The sequence below is a fragment of the Macrobrachium rosenbergii genome, chromosome 3 (genome assembly GCF_040412425.1).
Source record: "Macrobrachium rosenbergii isolate ZJJX-2024 chromosome 3, ASM4041242v1, whole genome shotgun sequence".
Taxonomy (NCBI): domain Eukaryota; kingdom Metazoa; phylum Arthropoda; class Malacostraca; order Decapoda; family Palaemonidae; genus Macrobrachium; species Macrobrachium rosenbergii.
This window is the reverse complement of record NC_089743.1, coordinates 4450468-4459769: the sequence shown is the minus strand read 5'-3', so window position 1 is coordinate 4459769 and position 9302 is coordinate 4450468. Positions and strand designations below refer to the sequence as shown.

Here is a 9302-nt window from a genome sequence, read left to right as displayed (position 1 = left end):
TATGGCAAATCGCTGAAGGTGGCCTTTTACCGTAGCAGATTACGAACCTACACACCTTTATTATTAGTCATAATAAATTGAATTATAAAAATTACCTTGCATTCATCGGTGCGAATTGATAAGCTCACCGTTGAATCACCTTAACAAAAGTGTTCTATACTATTTTTCTATACATTTTTTCTATGACCATGTCATTGTGACGAAATGCTGCGTTAACTTATAATATAATGATAATAATATCCTTTGTTTCAGCTCCGGGCCATATACGATGAACGATAAGTTGAACACAATACAGTATACTAAATTAAGTACGCTAGTAAAAAGTAATATTCATGAACTCTTATGCCCAAGCACTGCTGAAAACAACAACAACAATAATAATAATAATAATAATAATAATAATAATAATAATAATAATAATAATAATAATAATTCCAGATAAAGATCAAACACCTATACATAATTCAGGTAGTTTGCTAGAAAGGTAAAATGGAAGAGTAAATGGCAAATAATAATAATAATAATAATAATAATAATAATAATAATAATAATAATAATAATAATAATAATAATAATATACTTTCTGTCGATTTTCTGATCATCGCCTTAAACTTCTTCGGTGGCGAAAGGGCGATAAAGCGGAGGCCCACAAACAGGCAGTTGCGGCGGTCGTTGACTGTTATCCTTAAGAACAGCTTGTTTCAGTGTTGTTGAGTCTCCAGCTTGGTAAGACAGGTTTCGTTGAAACTAGCTAGACTTTCTCGTTCATTTGCGTTTGGGATCTCGGCCGTGCTGTAGTGGAGGATCGTTGATTCGTTTTGTTTGTTTTATGTAGTCTTCACAGGGATGATGCCCTCTCTGACGGGCCGTAAGTAAGGTGTTTCTTACGTTTTATAGTTGTCAGTGTTTTCTCGTCAAGTGTAGTTCCTGCAGAATAGGAGAGTAGTTCTTTTTAAATTTTACTTCTTGTATGATCTTCACTTCAGGCGGTGTTTTGTTGTTTAGTCTTGGTGCGCAGTGTACAAATGCTCTTTAGCCTGACTTGCAATTTGTTCTAGGTTCAAATCACCTATTTGCTTAACTTTATTGTTTTTTGTTTACTATATTCATTTGAGGTCTACAGTAGAGAAGTTTGAGCAGTTTCTCAGCAATGTGGTATTGTGAGTAGACTCTTGAAGATTTTGAGCGTGAAGACGTGCTTAAAGGTTTGTTGGGTTGGCGAGTGGACACTATTGACTGTTTTGCGTCTTATATTTCTCAAAATATTTAGATTGTGGTGCTTGAGCTATGCCATACAGTCGTCGTATGAAAGTTTTCAATTTGCCGGTTTATTTCAAATATTGGTATTTCGATTCCTTAACTCTTCAGACTGTTTGTTAGGTATTGTACTGTAAGTTGTTCAACATGGTATTTAAGACTGTTTCGAAGCTTATTTATTACTAAGCTAAACTAGATTGCTTTGAGTGGTAATTGTGCACTTTGGTTTTTACTAGCAATCTTAGGCAGTGCCACGGATATTTTTTTTTTAACTTATACTCCAATGGAGCTTAAAGTTTCTTGATTAGAGGCCTAACTCGACTACCATAGCCTTCTTGAGGCATATTAAATTTAGACTTTATTGTAGGCTTGAGTGGCAATAAACTAGTAATAACGCATATCAGTATTTATAAAGCCTTGCTTGCTGCTCCTTGTCTTAGTATTTTAAAACTTGTCAGATGACCCAGCTGATTGTAACAAATAGTCAGCCATTGGTTCTTTCTACATGCTAGAACATTTTGGGCTTTAATATATATTTTCTTATTTCAGGTCAGGGGATGTAGTTAAATAAGCTAGCCACAGTGAGTTATTGAATTGTCTTAGATGTACAGATACCTTATGACCAAACAGGATTAATGGGTGAGTAACTTTTTTCTTTTAGTTGAGTGAACAACCCCGCCCCCCCAAACGTTTTTTAGCTTAGTTTTTTCAGAATCAAAACTCGTAAGTTTTCATTTTAAGTTTAGGCTTTGTTTTAATGCATTTGGTTGATTTTTTCAGATTCTAAATCTTTTAAGTATTCTTAAAATTTATTTAAAATTGCAAAGGTTAAAATTTAACTTTTCCAGCTTTGAACATTTCAATTAATTTTAGGATTTGTTTCAGCTTCAGAACTTTGTTTTAAAGTAATTTTTATTTTTGATTGTTTAGTTATATATTAAAAGTTTGTGTGTGGAAGTAGTTTGTGTGTGGAAGTTTGTGTGGAACATTTTTGTGTGTGGAAGTTTGTGTGTGGAAGTTTGTGTGTGGAAGTTACAATTTTAATGCTCTTTTGTGTGTGGATTTTGTTTAAAGTTTGTTTGTAGTATTTTTTTTTGTTAGTTGATCTTAGGTATTTTTGAAAGTTTGCAGTTTAAGTTTTTTATTAATTTTTGTTAAATCTAGTAATTTTTTTTAAAATTTAGTTTTTTAAACTTTATATTTATATAAACTTTTGCCTTGTGGTTTGATCTTGTAATATCAGCTAGTTTTGATTTTTAGAACTGTAAAGTTTAGTTAAGTCTCTATTTTGGAATTTTAAAGTTTTTGAACACTGACAATTTTTAAAGCTCTTGAGCAATTATTTCAACTGCAAGTTTTTGAGTTTTTTGTTTAAATTTGGTTTAAAAAGTTGAGTTTTAAATTTTGCCAGTTGAGTTTTGCGTGCCAGTTGAGTTTTGTTTTTGCCAGTTGAGTTTTGTGCCAGTTTTGAGTTTTGCGTGCCAGTTGAGTTTTAAGTTTTTGCCAGTTGAGTTTGCGTGCCAGTTGAGTTTTTTTTTAGCTGAGTTTTTGCCAGTTGAGTTTTGCAAAACAGTTTGCCAGTTGAGTTTTGCGTGCCAGTTGAGTTTTGCGTGCCAGTTGAGTTTTGCGTGCCAGTTGAGTTTTGCGTGCCAGTTGAGTTTTGCGTGCCAGTTGAGTTTTGCGTGCCAGTTGAGTTTTGCGTGCCAGTTGAGTTTTGCGTGCCAGTTTTGAGTTTGCGTGCCAGTTGAGTTTTTTGCCATTGAGTTTTTGCGTAAATTTGAATTGAGTTTTTTGCCAGTTGAGTTTTGCCTTAAATTAAGTTTTGCGTTGAGTTTTGCGTTTTAATCAAGTTATTTTTGTTTTCCCAAGTCCACCTTTGCCGGGTGGCGTTGCCACCTGCCAGGCAAAGGTGGATTTCATGTTGTGCATGGTGACTTGGTCACCATGCACAACAGGAAGTTCAAAAGTAAGCATGGTGACTTTGTCACCATGCACAACAGGGATTTCAAACCCACCAACTTTTAAGGTTAGAATTGCAAGGTTGATAATTTTCATGTAGCTAGGACTTAAAGGGAAGTTAGATATGGAACTTGAAATATAGGATAGGCTAGAATAGGGTGAAGAACGTGCTACTTTTATATAGGTGGAGGGGTTAGGATAAAAGTAATAAATGCTAAAGGATAAAAGTAATAAATGCTAAAGTCTCTCTTAAGGACGCCGGGAATAGACTGGGGTAAAAAACATGATAGTCAGACCTAGGGAGACATTTGACAGTAAGTTATTAATAGCAGAGGGTATTACAGTACTGAAGCACTTTATTTGGTCATGAGAAGTAAGTTTGAATGTATAGTGGAGCTGAGAATAGGGTAGGGTAACTCTGACATACTTTTATGACTTAGAATTTCATTCCCATTAGTAAATAGGAACTAGACAGGTAATAGGTGGATCCTAATGATTTTCTAAGAGGCCTAGGTCTTGGGATGTTAGAATTTGACACTGATGTCGTGGACTTGTCAGGTGTTCTAATAGGCCGGTTAATAGTGGAAATTGTAATTGTGAACGTCGTTCTGTCAGTGCGCTCAACACCCCCACCCTCCCCCCTCTTAATTTTCAAGCAAAGCTTTCATGTTAAGAAGTAGTTCTGATTGCATTGCATATTTTCATGGACCCTGACCTTCATCCACGTTTCCTCCATCGCCGAAGCTTGCTTCGGGAACCCCTTTCTTATTCTGAATTCCCCAACTTAATTTTTCGCCCCGTGGGGTTGTGCAGTTTCAATTCCCTTAAGACTGTATACTTAAGGACAAAAGTTGCCAGATAGTGTTAGCATTGTATGGCAGCTTTCATAGTTAATGTAGCACTAAAGTTGGATGCGGTTGTTTGTGTAAGATTGGTGCCCTATTAAGCATATCTTAAAGGATGGCACTCTCTATCCTGTTGCCTTTTTGGGAGTTTGAAGGAACAATGGTAGTAATATATGGGATTGTTAATGTGAAAGTTGACTCATAAGTATAATAACCTTAGAATAGCTGCTGGGAATAACTGAACACGCTATTTTCACTTCAAGAGGGTTATGTCATGGAAACTTTTAGTATGTTCTATTCTAACCGTTCATATTCTCTTCCATCTAACTTTCCACCCTCTTAACAAATTTTCATGTGCAACTGCGAGGCTTTCCTCTTGTTACACCTTTCAGACCTTTTACTCTTTAGTTTCTCTTTGAACGCTAAATGACCTCATAGGTCTCAGTGCTTGGCCTTTCGGCCTAAATTCTATATTCGTCCAGTCCAAAATCAAAAAACTACTTTTCTTATGCACAGGCTCTTGGTGTAGCTGCAGCAGACCATACTATAATACTAATGGAAAGAGACGCTTTTCGTGAAGACTGAATATCCTGTGAGGATTCTAAGTGCTCTGAATTCGGTTACCCAGACAACAAGAACAACTTGTAGACGCTATGCATGTCGTGTGACGGTTCGAAGCGCACTAAATTCGGTTGCCCTGACAACTAGAACTCAGCTTGTAGATGCTGTGCACATCCTGTGAGGATTAGGAGTGCTCTAAATTCGTTACCCAGACACCTAGAACTCGACTTGTAGACGCTGCGAGGATTCGAAGTGTTCTAAATTGTCACACAGACAACTAGAACGTAGATGCTGTGCTCTACCCACTCTTCAATTTTTTAATCTGACCACTTTGGATATGTTATAGTATTTACATGTATGAAGACCAGCTTAATATATATGTCTGAAAACCTTAAACCTTTGTCCATTTCTTTAACCCCAAAATTTCATGTGATGGGTTAGACTTTGTAATACTCCTTGAAAGACAAAGAATTTCCTATGAAATAAAGGGAATGGTAGTTACTGATTGGTTGGTTAACAGAAGTAAGATGGGGAAATTGATACGAGAAAGGAAGCAACTGAAATATTTAATGGTTTTTAATTGAGCAGATTCTAGTATATTAAACCTCGAATTTTTGTTTACTTGCAATAGTATATGCAGAAACTTCTATTCAGCAAAGTGATAATGTACTTTGACCCCTCTGATGACAGGAATAAATGTTTAAGATCATTCCTTATGAACTGGAGATTGCATTTGGCCGAGAACACTTAAAAAGGTGACTTGAGCGATGATAGAAGTGAAAAATCACTTTGACAGGAGATACCGCTAAGAAAATATTTAAAGGATCTTCCGGGGCTGAATTAAGTCCAAACTGGTGTGTAAGAGTTAGTTTGTGAAAGTTAAGCAGGCAGCGAACTTTCAGTAGTGATAGTGTAATTTGTCCCGGGAGTGGTTATTGTTTTTGCCTATAAATTGGACTTGTATGTATCGGATAAGTGAGGCGATAGAAATACAGGATTTTTGCATAATGCATTGTTCAATTAGTTGGTGGCCTTGTCTCTGGCCCTAAGGTTTTTAAATGTTAAAATTGCTCAAAGGATTTCGTAAGGATAGGGTTGTGCTTCTGGTCCTTAGTTTTGCCAATCTCTTGGTAATACTTGGTTTTAGAACTACGAGTAAATTAGGTTCGCTTTAGAATTGAGAGCCAGGACAAAAACTTGAAAATCGGTCTTCCTTTTATCCTGGCTACGATCCGCAAACTTCGGATAGTTGAGGTTAGTCGCCTAATTCTGGCTTGACATCTGGTTTTTGTTTGTGCCCCGCCACGAAACATTCTTCAGTATGTCTATACAAAAAGGAAAGTCGGAAAATATCAAAGCACCTTTCTCGTCGGTTTGTTTCAGAGATTTCCTTCCATAGAGTAATGAATAATGCTGATAACTACTGCCAATTATTAACCAGCTAACTACTGAGTTATCCGCCAACCGATTACAGTTATCACCGCGTGAAAACACTCCTGCCTCTTTTTTCCCTACTTGTTCGCCTAAATGATTGGTGCCAATTTGCAGGATTTTGATATTTTGTCGCCCAAATTATATAGACTAATACCCAATTTCGCCCAAATGAATTGCCCCCGAAAAAAGGGTCACCTTAATTTATGGTGGACGGGAATAAAGTCACAGTAAAGTCATAATTTTATTAGTTTTTTGGTAAAAATCAGTAGAATTATATTACCTAAGCTTTTTGTATATTTTTTTTCTGTTAATGTTCTGATGTCCAAAAATACAAAGAACAGAGTAAAGTTATAGGATTACATCCTAGATAATCATGAACTAGGCAAAAAAAATATTGCAATTATAATTATTGGAAATGAAAGCTGATTCCTTGCTAGGCACCAAAACCAATGATGATAAAATGGAAAATATTTTTGTGGATGAAACCTTTTTAGTACGTTTGGAATAAAGCCACATGTGCTGAAAGTATCAGTACAGTATGTCATGTGAATGTCTTCATTTGTATTAATTCAAGGATGTATGTACACAGCAAAAGCAAGCTACGGTTACCTATTGTTCCTTACTTGACCTAGACAGCAGAGAGGATTAGCGTATCCAGGTGGCCGAGTATGGACAGCAATTATAGGCTTACAAGATCGATTACAGTCCGATAGTCCGAAGGCCCGATAGTCCGAAGGCCCGATAGTCGTAGGTTGGTATTTTTATGGGTGTTTACTGGTTACAATTTTGCCAATGGAGGGTGGGGCTGATTACAGTCCGTCGGACTATCGGGCCTGCTGACTTTCGGACTATCGGGCCTTCGGACTATAGGGCGGTCACCTACAAGATCACCGCATTTTGTAAAAGACTTATGTATATAGGTGAATTTGCTCGCTGCAGATAAAACCCTTACTGCTGTCCGTTGCTGAATTTATTAACTAAGTGACGACAGATACGCAAACCCTGCCTTTATGTTGATTATAGATTCGTGTGTACTTCCATGCTTCTAGGAATTTAACACCATTATAGTCAAACTCAGCCTTTTAGTCCGCTAAGGCGTTGGCCTTGTTTACCCTGGATTTTTCGCACCGTTGCAACGTCTCCCCAGGTAGGTACCTCCGCCACACCTATCTCTCTCTCTCTCTCTCTCTCTCGACTTTGTAGAGTTAGGGATTTCATTTTTCAGTACAGTTCTTCTCAGGACACACTTATCAAAGTCATCAAAATTCGTAATGTTTAGGCTGAGTTTTGTCGGTGAATGGAAGATAGGTTTCTTGTGTTCAGCCTCTGACCACCATTCTTGATTTGACTTTGGAGCAAATCCTTCTAACTGAGAGGATGCTTTGGTGACTTTGGCTGTCCGAGCAAGGGCTTGAGAGTTGGTAACTAAAAGGTGCGTCGTTGGATTTTCATTTATGTATAAGTACCGATTGACGTAGATTATTTCCTTCGCTTGACTGTGCAGGCGGGGGCAGCGAGAAGTAGATGTTTCTATGGTGGGTTAGTGACACGGAATGACCTTGTCTGGCTGAGGTGGCAATGGTGCACTGACCCAGCACCGGTATTGTCCAGGTTTTTAATAATTTTAATTCCCCAAAAAAAAAAACTTAGTCATTCTTAAACATAAGTTTTATTATAAAACAGAGTAATTACCTTATATTTAGTTAGTATAAAAAATATCAAGAGACATTTCGCCATCACTGTGTGGCGTATTTAAAAGTGCGTATGGCAATTGTGAGGGAAATTGGGTAACGCGACCATGCCTTAGTGGCCAGGAATTAACTATTAGCTATGTATAAATGTCTATTAGTCACTATTGTAAAAATACAAATAGGTGTTTACACGAGAGGCAGAAAAAGTCAAGTATTTCTATTGGAATGGGTTTAGCTTTGTACTGAAACATGATTATATGGGAGTCACTTTCAAGTGTTTGTCAATGTCCACAAGATATAACACCCTTTCCTTGGCTATGATGTTGAGATCATTATCATTATAGTAGTTTTAAGAATGTTTTGAAGTTCAAAATACACACTCACACGCAAATATAACGGAGTCAGCGTAAGACCTTCCCATGGGGCAAAAAAACAAAATGTTGAAAAATCGAGAAAAGGCAGTCAGTCCCAAATGGGTTAATCCGGTTAAATATTTTTACACCCATGTAATGCCATTTTATATAAATATATATATATAATAATATGTATATAATAATATATATATAATATGTTGCCATATACATAATAACATGATTTAAAATATTATCTATATATATATATTATAATATATATATGATATATTTAAATATACAATGATGTTACTTGATTGTTTTTGTTAATGATGATTTAAAATATTTTCTTTTATTACCAAAATTGGTTATGAGTTATGACTCTTAAATCATGACTGACTTGATTGTTTTTATTTGATTGCCTGACATCTTTCCCAGCCAAAATTGTGAATTTTCCCTGTGACTTTATTACCGGTCACCACAATGACTATTTATCCTAGCCAAAATTACGACTTTTTCTGAGACTTTATTACCGGACACCGTATAACCAAGTGAAGGGTAAACTATTCAAAATTTCGCGTAAGTGGCTACAGAAGGACATATAAAGGTTCATAGAAGTGAATTTACAGAAGGACCTTTTAGTATATAAACATTACACAAAGGTAAGGAAATGTGCTATATACAGTATATTTGTGTGTGCGTATTTTTGGGGTTATTATTTATATTTACAATGTTTAGTTACTTAGGGGGTGGATAATTATGTACATTATATTTGCATTGGGTAACTACATGATTACATTAGTTTTACATTGTTTCTTGTTCTTATGGGTCTAATAAATGTATTGATTTACTTCTGAAAAATTTGGTTGGGGATTGCTATGGGAGTGAGCTTGACCTTGTGTGTACAACGTAGAACTTCACACAATGGTCTGGAAATAAATACTGCTGTACTTTGTTATTGACTCATCACAAAGCTAGAAATTTTTTTTAATATACTGCGGCCTGCAATCCATTTCGCTGACATGCCCACGAGAACGCGCGCGCACACAACCACACACACATACATATACATACAATGGTTAATAATTTGTGTTGGACATATCGAAATAAACTATAATTATCGATAGCCACGTAGAGTGTAGAGGACTGAAGACCACGAGGAAAACGACTGCAGGTGTCCAGGGAATAGTGACCCGAATTAAGAA

General features: G+C 36.3%; 1 long non-coding RNA gene across 1 annotated transcript; it reads left to right on the top strand.

Annotated features, from left to right (window-relative positions):
- Window positions 1–763: 763 nt before the first annotated feature.
- On the top strand, window positions 764–5018 carry LOC136852097 (uncharacterized). The gene is made up of 3 exons (XR_010857073.1): window positions 764–868; window positions 1807–1896; window positions 4578–5018. It is a non-coding gene; the product is annotated as an uncharacterized lncRNA (long non-coding RNA).
- Window positions 5019–9302: the final 4284 nt, after the last annotated feature.